Genomic DNA, 13,454 nt, shown 5'->3' with positions numbered 1-13,454 from the left:
CAAGTTAGGTGGGTCGACAACATATTCCTGTCATGTGGCGAACATGCCGTCACCAGTGTCGTATAGAATATATCAGACGTGTTTTCCTGTGGAGGAATCGGTTGACCTATGACCTTGCGATCAAATGTTTTCTGTTCCCATTGGAGAGGATCGTCCTTTCGTCTACTAATCGCACGGTTTTGCGATGCGGTCGCAAAACACAGACACTAAACTTATTACAGTGAACAGAGATGTCAATGAACGAACGGACAGATAATAACTATGCAAAAATAAAGAAAGTAAAATTTTCAGTCAAGGGTAGACTTGGACCAAGGACCTCTCATTCAGCATCTGCTCACGCTACCACGGCGCTCCCAAGCTCACTTTGTCCATTATGTTGCTTATGTGGCCCATGGACTACTCAGTTTGTATATTTTGCTTATTTTTCCACAGTTCCACACAACTTCTTCCTGTTTTCTCAATTGATCTGTGTTCAGTTTATCAAGGCCTATCCACTGTGCCAACTTATAACTAAATCTGAGGGGGGTGCGACGGGGAGGTTCCCTTGTGAGTGAACACGGGTTGCAACCAAACTGAGGTGCCCACGTTAGAAAGTGTGGCCAAGTAAACACGTTGTTGCTACGAGCGCCACCTAGTAGCCGCAGAAACAACTACGCTACTGTACATTCAAATTAGACAAATGAAATTGTAACGAAGCTCATTCAGGCATAATGTAAGCACTAACAATAAGATGAAGTTACATATTTATCTGCTTTAAACAGATACATTTTGTAACGAAAAAAAACGGCAGTTATGACATACACGAAAACAGGAAAGACGTAACAGGAAAATAACATTTCGGCAAACTGCATGAGGAAATTGAATCAAAGATCAAGCAACGGTTTTACACAGTGGAAAAAGTTTTTATTTCGCAGCTGCAGCTGTTCGCTGAGAATGAGGCCATCATAACGAGATAGATGTTTGAAAATTTCCAATTCCTCTAAAACACCTAACCTACGCCCCTTTTCGGTACACAGAATATCATCGCCAATGGCTTTAGGCACGTGTCCAGTAATTAAGAGATGATCGGCAAAGGATGAATTTAGGGGACTGGTGCCGTTTTTTCTCAAACGATGTTCTTTATATCTGATGTTTGAAAGCACGTCCGGTTTGCCCTATGTAATAGGAGGAGCACGTATCACAGATGATCTTATAAACGCCAGAACTTTCTGTAGGGGAGCGAATGGATTTCAAATTATGAATGAAGTTTCTCGTCAGATTGTTATTAGTCGAGAAGGCAACATTGCAGTTGTATTTTTTGCGAAGCATGCGCTGAATCTGATAGGAAATGGGTCCTACGAAAGGAACAGAAGAACGTTTTGTTGGGATAACTTCAGCGGGTGAGGTGTTGTGCGTAGTAGTTCTTGCAGTTTTCTTTTTGAGGATATCGTCTACTATGTTAGGCGTGTATTTATTATTGACTGCTATGGTTTTAAGTAAATTAATCTCCTCGTTAAACTTTTCTGTTGAAAGTGCCTCGATAGACGGCAGAGTGAAAAAAAGGCCATTTTTTGAGACTGGATGAAAAGAGGAAGCAGGCACGATTTGGTCAGTATACGTTTCTTTTCGAAAAATATTGAAAGTGATGTTATTGTCTTCTATTGTAACCGTCAAGTCTAACTAATGTAACTGGCGGTTTTCGTTTTCGAGTTCAGTAGTGAAAGAATTTTTTTTCATGGAGGTCCTTAAAAAGTTTAAATATATGATGAGTGCTATCGGCGGGTCGGTTATAGATGACTAGAATATCATCAACGTATCTTGTGTAAGAAATGATACGTAGTGAAGCGGCTAAGAAACGGTTACACAACTTTTTTCCCAAGGAATTGATAAAGATGTGGGCAAGGATGCCGGCTAAAGGGTTGCCCATAGCGAGCCCATCAGACTGCTGGCACAGTTGTCCGTTGAATCCAGAGTAGTTGTACTTGACAACGACATTAATGAGGTTCATAAAATCGGTAATCTGTTCATCTGATGGATCTTTGTTAAATTGACGTAAATTTTCTTCCACAATGTTTCTACCGAAACATTGGTATAAAGATTTTTTATATCTCAGGAAAAGAGCTTGGTGTCTGAACTGCATACTAACAAGGGGAGGCCGCCAATTGTGAAATTCAGATTCGATTCATACTGCGCATAATAGAAGCGAATGGCCAGAGGTGTAATGTGGCAAAGCACCAAGATGCATTTCTCAGCCGTTGTCAGGAAAATCTACAGTTAAAAGAAACCGTTGCGGTGAAATACTCTCTACGATGAGTAATTTTCTACAGCGTCGTCGCGAAGCGATAAGTGCTCGGGTTCGTAATCCGAAGGTCGCCGGATCGAATATTGCGCCATGCAAATTTTTTTTATTATTAGTATTTTGTAATTCATTAATGAATTGCTTATGCATGTTGGTGAAGGCGGATCGCTCTCCAATTGTACCGCCTCCATTTTTCCGTTTAACAGGATGTACCAAAGCTCTCACCTCCGCACCGATTTTCGACGATGTTATAAGTTGCGCTAGGGACCGCATCTACCTTCTTTCGAAGTTAGCAGGCAACTACGCTGTTATGCGGCGGCTCGTTTCGGCCCATTCAACATCTGTCCATCAAGTGTAACGAGCGAGTAACGGAGTTTATACACTCCTGGAAATTGAAATAAGAACACCGTGAATTCATTGTCCCAGGAAGGGGAAACTTTATTGACACATTCCTGGGGTCAGATACATCACATGATCACACTGACAGAACCACAGGCACATAGACACAGGCAACAGAGCATGCACAATGTCGGCACTAGTACAGTGTATATCCACCTTTCGCAGCAATGCAGGCTGCTATTCTCCCATGGAGACGATCGTAGAGATGCTGGATGTAGTCCTGTGGAACGGCTTGCCATGCCATTTCCACCTGGCGCCTCAGTTGGACCAGCGTTCGTGCTGGACGTGCAGACCGCTTGAGACGACGCTTCATCCAGTCCCAAACATGCTCAATGGGGGACAGATCCGGAGATCTTGCTGGCCAGGGTAGTTGACTTACACCTTCTAGAGCACGTTGGAGGGCACGGGATACATGCGGACGTGCATTGTCCTGTTGGAACAGCAAGTTCCCTTGCCGGTCTAGGAATGGTAGAACGATGGGTTCGATGACGGTTTGGATGTACCGTGCACTATTCAGTGTCCCCTCGACGATCACCAGTGGTGTACGGCCAGTGTAGGAGTTCGCTCCCCACACCATGATGCCGGGTGTTGGCCCTGTGTGCCTCGGTCGTATGCAGTCCTGATTGTGGCGCTCACCTGCACGGCGCCAAACACGCATACGACCATCACTGGCACCAAGGCACAAGCGACTCTCATCGCTGAAGACGACACGTCTCCATTCGTCCCTCCATTCACGCCTGTCGCGACACCACTGGAGGCGGGCTGCACGATGCTGGGGCGTGAGCGGAAGACGGCCTAACGGTGTGCGGGACCGTAGCCCAGCTTCATGGAGACGGTTGCGAATGGTCCTCGCCGATACCCCAGGAGCAACAGTGTCCCTAATTTGCTGGAAAGTGGCGGTGCGGTCCCCTACGGCACTGCGTAGGATCCTACGGTCTTGGCGTGCATCCGTGCGTCGCTGCGGTCCGGTCCCAGGTCGACGGGCACGTGCACCTTCCGCCGACCACTGGCGACAACATCGATGTACTGTGGAGACCTCACGCCCCACGTGTTGAGCAATTCGGCGGTACGTCCACCCGGCCTCCCGCATGCCCACTATACGCCCTCGCTCAAAGTCCGTCAACTGCACATACGGTTCACGTCCACGCTGTCGCGGCATGCTACCAGTGTTAAAGACTGCGATGGAGCTCCGTATGCCACGGCAAACTGGCTGACACTGACGGTGGCGGTTCACAAATGCTGCGCAGCTAGCGCCATTCGACGGCCAACACCGCGGTTCCTGGTGTGTCCGCTGTGCCGTGCGTGTGATCGTTGCTTGTACAGCCCTCTCGCAGTGTCCGGAGCAAGTATGGTGGGTCTGACACACCGGTGTCAATGTGTTCTTTTTTCCATTTCCAGGAGTGTATTTCATACCTGCCACAGCAAATTTGTGTTCGTCGGGTCTCTATTCCAATTCGAACGTTTGACTTACACTACACGTATTCGTTTCGGAATATCGTTTCTACGTCTTCCGTTAACTATACGTGGGTAACATTATGAAGACAATTAATAACATTTGTGAAATACAACTTTGTTTGCGGTTTTTCCACGACAAACGACTTTCAACAACTTATTATATGCATAATTGTTGCAACTGATTGCCGGGAATTTATATATATATATATATATATATATATATATATATATATATATATATATATATATATGTGTGTGTGTGTGTGTGTGTGTGTGTGTGTGTGTGTATACACCCACATTTGAATTATAAAAAACAAATACTAAAAAAAAAAAATGTTGCATGGCGCGAGATTCGATCCGGCGACCTTCAGATTACGAACCCGAGCGCTTACCGCTGTGCCACGACGCTGTAGAAAATTATTAATCGTAGAGAGTATTTCACCGCAACGGTGTCTTAACTGGCGATTTTCTCGACAACGGCTGAGAAGTGCATCTTGGTGCTTTGCCACATTACACCTCTGGCCATGAGCTTTTATTATGCGCAGTATGAATCGAATCTCAATTTCACAACTGGCGGCCTCCCCTTGTAAGTTTTTAATATTTTGAACCAAAACGTATGTGTTTGGAACAGAATAATTATTTTCGAAAACGAAAGATTTTTTCAAAGTTTCGTGTAGAAATCGGGCCAAATTGTGATATGCGCTATTCATGCTATTTGAAATTGGACGTATTGGGTGATTAGGTTTATGAATTTTGAACTGGAACCGAAGTTTAGGGGTCTGAGGGTTCATATTAATGAGTAGTTTCTTTTGGAAAGGTTTTCTAAGAAATTTTGCATTGTTAATGGCTGACCTCACTTCTTTCTGTAATTTAGGAGTCGGATCATCATGCAGCTCCGATATGTTGTTTTCACTGAAGCAATTTTCAGTTTTAGAAATATACTCAGAAATATAAGCAACGACTAGACAACAACCTTTATCGGATTTAGTTATTAAAGCATTTGCTGTTTTAAGATTATTATTAATGGAAGTTACTAAAATTCTGACGTTATGCGTAGCATTAGGCAAAGTAGCTGTATTTTGCTTTAGCATACGCAATTCTGGCTTGAGAAGCATTATGAATCTTCTTATAATCTAGACCGATTTTTAAATCAACAAGCTCATTTTCTCTCACATTTCTGTCTAAAAGGTTAGGCCTGACGTATTTTAGTCCTTTTTCACAACAGGACTTTTTCATTCTGAGTAAAGATGATGTTGGTTTTATTTAAAATACTTTCATGAAAGATGTGACTGCTTTTATGAAATATATTCTGAGGGCATTTTTCGTTAGAAAGCAGACAAAAAGATTGCTGAGCTTCTTCTCGTGTTTCTGCATTATACCTACCTTACAAATCTCTAGATGTTCGTTAATTTGCGTCCACATGTCGTCAATATTCAGAATGAAAATATGTTCATCTTCTGCCGCAGGCCTTTATGAAAAACAAAGAACATACGTGTTCGAGGAAATGTAAGGCATATTGGTTCAAATGGCTCTGAGCACTAGGGGACTCAACTGTTGTGGTCATCAGTCCCCTAGAACTTAGAACTACTTAAACCTAACTAACCTGAGGACATCACACACATCCATGCCCCAGGCAGGATTCGAACCTGCGAACGTAGCAGTCGCACGGTTCCGGACTGCGCGCCTAGAACCGCGAGACCACCGCGGCCGGCGTAAGAGATATTATTTGGTCTGAAGTGTGCTAAAGTGCAGTGCCACGCCTCTTCATAAAGCATTCTTCTACCGCACGTCACTGTATTTCGCTCTGTGGAATTGAAACGTGTATATTTTATAATGGATGCCACCAAACTATATTCAGGACAGTGGAAACTGAAATGTCCTCTGGTGCCTCTTCTGCTCCCAGTTTGACAGCCTGCCCCTCTTAAAATCTCGCAATTAACAGAGAATGGGATTATTTGTAATAGGGAGAACAAGAACTCTCCAGAAAATTTGCACTCTTTATTCCCTATTAGCTAATAACTTGCTGTTTTGTGTGGCATAAAATTAAATATAGGATACATAAAACCAATAAAAACAAGAGATAAGCAAGAAAGTACACATTTCTTCAATCCTCAGCTCGTAGCATTTTTTCTCTCTAATCTTGCTCCAGCTTTCCTTGGCGTGCTTTCCTTTCTGCGGAAGAATCTCTTACCTCAAAGTTCGTCAAACTTTTTGCTACGTGAAAACTCGAAATGTCCTTAGCAAATACTGAAAAAGCTTTTAACACAAATAATACCCAAGACTGGTGTGGCTTTACGATCTGATTACGTCTATTTTGTCATTGTCTGCTAGATAAAACAAAATAGGCCTTTCTAATATTGCAGCAATTTTGTAACACACATCAAATAAACGTGAATGTTTTGGCACAAATGGCCATTTTTTATAACACGAAAGAATATAATTCACAAAGTACCAAGTAGCTATTACGCCTACTACAAGCAAAAAGCTTCATTTTAGGAAATAGTTTCACATTTTATTTATACGCACCGGATTCTCGAGCACGAGATCGAAAAGTAGTATTACGAAGTTTTTATATAAATCTGGATTCGTCTTATTCTTCTAGAATTGTGTGATGTCCCCGTTTCTTCTCCTTCCTCGTTCTAACAAACAATCTTGACATCAGCAATTCTGTAGCTATTCCTGCCATTGTCCAAATTTGTTCGCCGATTAACTCCACTAACCCTGCCAGAATCGCAGGTTTAGTTATCCCGCGATTATTTTCCAGTTAGGCGTTTTACATTTCCCACGTTACTTCGAGAATAGAACTTAAGCGGCTGCTAGCCGGGGACTGTACAACGGTCCTTACTGGTATAGCGATCTGGCCAAAAAAATTCTGTCCAAGTTTCATTTCCATGGCTACACCGAGAAGATATCACGTACACTCTGCACACATTCAAAAATCAACTTATGACTCATTCATAAATCAATTTAAAGTGTGTTCAAAAATGTTCAAACACCAACAGGGACGCGTTTCAAAATCATATAATCTTAGAGACCAACTGGAGCTGGATGCTAGGCGTTTTGTGAAAAGTTTTTCTTGCTGAAGAGTATGAATTTGGCGCCCCCTTTTCCCGGTAGCATCTAGCTGCTTGCTGCGACTGCCTGCACAGCCAACAGCCACATTCCTGTAGCCAGAAGCGGGAGAATCTACTACTCAAACCCGACTGAATTGCAACATACAGAAACACCATGTTTCCAAAAAATTGTCTTCGGAACGAAATTTTAGAAAGGATTCGTTCGAAATTCTTGATCTCATTCTAAAAAAATGATCGAAGGGCAACCAAGAGGATTTAAAGAGAGTATCCCATCTTGAAGCGGTGGTTATTACGTCCCAAATGCGTCCTCCATCTACAAGACGTTTGCAAGAATTGCTTTGAGTAAATACAACAGACTTCAACCTGGACAGGCTTTCTGCACAGCTCGAAATGATGTGAACCATTATGACTGGTATACAACCATGTAACGTACCCTCTAATGGAAGAAAACGTATCGCTGAACCTGTTAGGGTTAAAGAACTCCTCCAGGAAGTTATTTGCCTCATCATTCTGGTTCTGACAGTTCCAGTACCGTCACCATCCTCGGAAGTCATTCAGCGCTTTGATACGATTTAAAACTTGCCTCAGATGAACGCTGACTCAATCGAGAGTCACCCCTTTACTCCTCTTCCATATTCATCAAGACACGAGTGGAAAAATTAATCTTATCGATTTCATGAAAAAAATTGTTTCCCGAACCGTAGAATGGAAAACTACATTTGCAAATTTTACCTAAAATTTTTTAGTCTAAATAAAAACAAACTAATGTCTTTATTTCAAAATACGTTTTTCTTTTTCCCTTATGATGTGATGCACAGTGTTTATAAAGTAGTAACAATAATAAAAGGTTTCTCTACCCGATTGTTAACCACAGTCTATAGTAAATAGGTATTCCTTTTCGTAAATGGTCTAAAAACAAAGTAGGACCAATGTCTTTTTAAAAATTAAAGCAACGAAACAAGTTTACAGAGGACGAACCATAAAACTGGGTCCATATTATTATTTAACGAGTTGTATCTGTAGAACAGCGCTGTGTACCTAACACACATTTCAGCTTTAAAAAAAAAAATGACATATTCCACATCTACGAGCACGGATCTATGGAACGAATACTAATCTAATCTCCCACACGGTCGGTTTTTATGTATTCTTAACACTTTTGCTGAAAGACGAAATCAGCAAATGGGTTTGCTTGAACACCCCTCTCCACCCCCTCCCCCAAAAAAAGAAATGGTTGGTACGCCACTGAGCGAGTCGTTCTATTAAACAGCCTTGACGCCACATCAAGTCTGCTCCTCCGCGGTTTCCTTTTTTTAATTTTTTTCTTCTTCACAACACAGCGGACCACGTGATCAGAACCGTTGTTCCAGCTCCACGTACTGGAAACCCTGTGTTATGCCCGTACCGCGTGCATGGAAGCGAAGGTGGTTACCGTTTTCCAGTATCTATGTCCATTAAAACGTAACAGGAACTTAGTTTCGTAGATTACAATTTAATAAGCAATGACTCCGAAACAAGCCACCTAAACCTCGCGAAAATTGAATATAATCTGGCTTCTGTTCCGACTGCTGTTTTCGGCCAATCACAGCACAGGACAACTGTTGCCATCAGAAGAGGCACTGACGTCACACTATTTGTTAATGACGGGAAAATTCTCCGTACAGCTTCGTGTGCGTTATGTGGGTAACAATGAAATTTCCATCCCGACGACAAATTTATTACCGTCTATTCATTTACATACTGATCAGTGAACGTTCTCCTCTAAATTCTGGTCTCCATATAACACTACACATTTGCAGTCGAAGATCATACGGTCAGAAACACCAAAGGAACGACTAGTAAAGATCTTGTTCTCCGGCTTAGACAGAAAACACATTAAACTGCACATGATTATCGATACACGAATTTCGTGAAAAAAAAATGTACCAGTAGTACTCTACAAGGTGTGTCAATACTAGCAATTCAAAAATATGGTACCTGTTAATACCACTACCAATCTAGTTTGACCGAAATGGGTGAAATACCTACAGCAACAAAAACTAATTTAGTCCCCTTACAAGACATTCTCAAGCTTCGCCAAGTAAAGCTTCCCTTTCAGTCTAAGGTACTTAAAAGTTTCAGCACACTTTGCCTTTCAAGCAAGAATCTAGGAGGAAAATAAATGTGTTCTGTCTGCGCACACAGGACGTTCCGTGAAATTACGACGCAGGTCAAAGTAAATATCTGGCATCGGCAGGGCGCTCATGGGAGAATTCTTTCATCGTTCTAACGTTTGCTGAAGTTACCTTGCATTTTAGGTATTAATTTGGAAGGTACGACACACGGGGTAAGTCAGGAGGAAAGGTACGTGTTTTGACGGGTGATGGCATTAGTGAATCTGAACAAAAAACTTCATGTGGATATATGGCCTATTCCTAATGGTTTCCGAGATACAACACTTAACGTACATTTCTATTTACGTTCTGTATTATTGTCTTTTTACAATGTACCACAGTTACACAGATGAAGTTGGGACGAGCAGTTTGGTACAGTACGCTTTCGGTCTATCAAGTAGGAAAACTGCCTCAAACTGGCCTACAAAAAGCTACAGCGCACGCGCCAGATTTTCAATATTCTCGCGATGTCTCTGCGCAAACTGTTAATCCTACACAAAAAATAAATACGACCTTTTAGCAGCAAATTTAGTTTAATTGTGTAGTAACACACGTTTTCCTTGGAATGTGCGGTTTTTGAGTTATTGAAGGAGAACGTACAGCAGTAATAAACATTCTATCTCGGAAACCATTCGCAATATGGCAAATGTCCACATGAAGTTGTTTGTTCAGTATCACTTATACTATCGCATCTGAAAGCATGTACCTTTCCTCCTCACTCGCCCTGTATATGGCAAAGTGCCTTAATTACAGTGCAAATGTGGACATCAGGCGCTGCTGCATAGCAATCCGTTGCCCATTCACATCCAATGGATTACCCGTCTCCAACCATACCGTCTTATTCCAACCTAACCTAGGCCACCTCCTGTGCTACAGACCTGTCTATCAGCATAACCATTGTTTCAGGGACGTAGAGAGGAGGTTATATCAGTCCTTGATCCTGAACGTTTGTCTGCTGTTCGCATTCCTATTTTTTCGTTTACTTCAACAAAAGACGTTGAAATTACTCTTTGCGTATTAGTATCAAGCGATCCACTTGCTGTGATATAAACTGTATTGCTTGCTCTACGTAATAACAATACACTTTACATTGTAGGCAACTACAGCTATAAGAATGTATTCTCGTTAAAACCGCAGCAGCAGTTGATTGATCCTTTATTTAAGCTAATAAAGTGTTACTCAACAACTCCTGTGGCTTTGTTTAAACAAGAATATATGTAAGTGAATCATCAGTTTCTATCAAGAGAATTGTGTCGTAAAGACATTTAAAAAACTTGGAACGAGAAACGTATCTCGCGACGAAGTAAATGTACAGGAACCTCTTGTCACCGAGCGCAAAGACGGCGTAAAACTTTATAGTAAATATTAAATTTAATCTTCGCATCAAGGAGTAAACTCCTTAAATGTAAACTTCTATGCAATTAATACGGGAGAATAACACTCCCTTATTGTTGCTCTCTCCCTCTCTTCGTTTGTTTCTAGAAATAGGTAGAAGACATACTGTACTACGTAAGTTAGATGTTGCTAATATTGTACGTTAAAGTTTAAATGTGCGTTATTTCGATGTACAGTGAGCCCTCATGTTCCTTGCATCGAATTAATTTTTCTTAAGACGTTTACAGCTCCACAATTTTAGCGGCCTCTGCTTCAACAGACGCCATTACGCGTCGCCCTTTAATGCAAAATAATGCGGAAGCTCGGAGATCGCCCGCTTTAACATGTAACAGACATTTTTTCACAGCAGTCAGCTGCAGACGAGAGCAAGACTAGTTGAGATTTTACTTTCCAGCTTACGCCGAGAGCCAGGATTAGACTACCACAGCCTGAACATGTTGCGTGGGTCCAGAATGATTTCAATATTTGAGTCCATGCTCTTAAAAGTACAAATACGCCGAGGCTAATAATGCATTCAACAATTTTTGCATCTTGGACCACACAATTACACTCGCGCGTCTATTTGAAGACTCCGAACAAATGAGAAAAATATAAATAAATAAATATACTCCTCCCGAAGAGACACTTCACAACCTTTTATTGTCGATCAGTTGACGAGTGAACTGCCAGTTCTCGAGTCCAACGGACACACCGTGAACCAGAAGTTCGCCTGTGCACTGCTCCATCACGAATATGGAGAACAGTTTACTGCAGTAACATCTGTAATTGTCACACCACGTATTTCTATATCTTTCTGACCAATGATTAAGACTTTTCAGAAAATACATTGAGGACGACTGGTTTTAGCAAAAAAATGTTTCAATATAGGCGCTTAATGTGCGGTATTGTTTTCCTCATTCAAATACTTACATTGTTAGAAAAAGGAGTGCTGTTTGGTAAGAATAAGCCACAGTCAGTCTGAAGATACACGATTATTAATGTACGTGACTACAGTACTAAACCCATAAAGGCGAACATTTTGAGGTCAACGTAAGAATTCATTGATTTCTGCAATCACACAAATACAATAAAGACGAAATGGGGCACAACCTTATCTAACTCAATACCCAAGAGGCGGAATTGTTGCAGAAAACATTACTCCACAAAAGTAAAAATATCAACTTGCTGTTTGCAAATCCAGGACAGGGAGAAACAAGCTCCATTCCGTTACGTTATTCCCCACCTACAAGCAGGGTAGTTCTTTTATACATCAGACGTAACGAGTACAACGCAATATTTCGTGAAAACAATTCAACAAAATGGCGCGAAAATGACAAAGAAATCTAGTCCGTGACTATGCTTTTCATTCTTGCCTGTAGTCAGTAATACAGCAGATTTAACTGGAATTTCGATAGCGCTTTAAAATGCCAAAATTTTTAATACGAAATTCGCTAGCATTTTGAGAGCATAGTAACCTTCATAGTTTGCTTTATACGCACAGAAACCGCACAACTACCACGGCTTTGCAAAAATGAAAAAGAAAATAATTCAACATAGCGGGAACGAATGGAAATGGTCACCTTTACCTTATTAACGGAGAAGTAGATATCAACTCGGAAGCTGCAGCACAAAATGCGGAGTCACGCCTTCACACTGGAAACAGCTCGCTACAAATGCGTCAGACAACAGAAGGCGCAGGGAGTGCCACGCTGCCAGTGCTGCCAACTGCTGAGAGGGCGGCAGGTACCAACTGCAGTCAGCCTCTCACAGGGGGCTGTGGTCTGCTCACCCAGTACTGGCTCTGGAATTTCTGTAACAATGAGACGTTAAAAAGAATAAACAGAGTAATACGTCTCCATTGCGTCACACAACCATGAAGTACATTATAACGGCGATAGGGCTTCTGATAGCTTTTTGTATGAAATTATAAATATAGAACAGAAAAGAAATGTGAAGTGTAAAAATATTTTTTGTCTGTCATCCCGTTCTGGGAAACGAACGATATGTTAATATTCAATGTAACTGCTTCAACGGAAATATGAAACCTACTTTTAACAGTTCTACATACGGCTAATAAACACACTCTTCATAAACCCATGTGTCACGACCCCTTCTGGTTCGTCCTGTAAACAGTACCAAATCGGTTCTGGAAATGCGGTTATAGATGCCGAATTTCCAACTGTGTTTTTAAGGTAAAAAAACAATACGACGGCATTCCATCATTTTACCGTTTTAAGCACATTCATTATATCAGAGATTAAGTATGTAACTCCTGAGAATGCGGTCAGCACCTTTGTCCCGTCACGTCTGGCATGTGTAACGGTACTGGATGGCAAAACCTCGCTCAACCAGCACTGCTCAAGTTTTATAAGTTGCAGATACGCCACTGAATGACTTACAAACGTAATGACATTGTTTTGAATTTCAGCACATTTAACTGAACTAGCACATCGTAGTGATAAAGAAGACGAATTTATTTTTCCGTCAATTCTCCTTGCCCTGCAGCCCACACAGCTATATTGCTGCCTCAAGCGACTGACTGTTGCTACTAGCGCTCCGGAATGTCGGCAGTTTAACTTCCTCGCGAACAATGCCGTTTTATGAAGTAAATGAACACGGGAAAAAATGTTAATTAATGCGCAAACAGCATTGAGACTTTACATATAGCATGGTAATAAGCAAGTAAACTTGTAAACAATAAATTCCGTCGGTGGGGCACAC

The 13,454-nt window shown here is 41.6% G+C and overlaps 1 protein-coding gene across 4 annotated transcripts in view; it reads right to left on the bottom strand.

Annotated features, from left to right (window-relative positions):
* LOC126213537 (speckle-type POZ protein-like) overlaps positions 1 to 13,454 on the bottom strand; it is a 679,117-nt gene that overhangs the window by 523,562 nt on the left and 142,101 nt on the right. For 2 of the 4 annotated variants that reach the window (XM_049941383.1, XM_049941385.1), the window contains exon 1: positions 12,320 to 12,411. The exons of 1 other annotated variant lie outside the window; for it this stretch is intronic. The gene's annotated coding sequence lies outside the window, so the exon portion shown is untranslated. Of the gene's footprint in view, positions 1 to 12,319; positions 12,412 to 13,454 lie in introns of those variants that run through there. One more of the 4 variants, XM_049941382.1, reaches the window with a different exon arrangement.

Source organism: Schistocerca nitens, chromosome 11 (assembly GCF_023898315.1).
Source record: "Schistocerca nitens isolate TAMUIC-IGC-003100 chromosome 11, iqSchNite1.1, whole genome shotgun sequence".
Classification (NCBI taxonomy): Eukaryota; Metazoa; Arthropoda; class Insecta; order Orthoptera; family Acrididae; genus Schistocerca; species Schistocerca nitens.
This window is presented reverse-complemented; position numbering and strand designations above follow the sequence as displayed.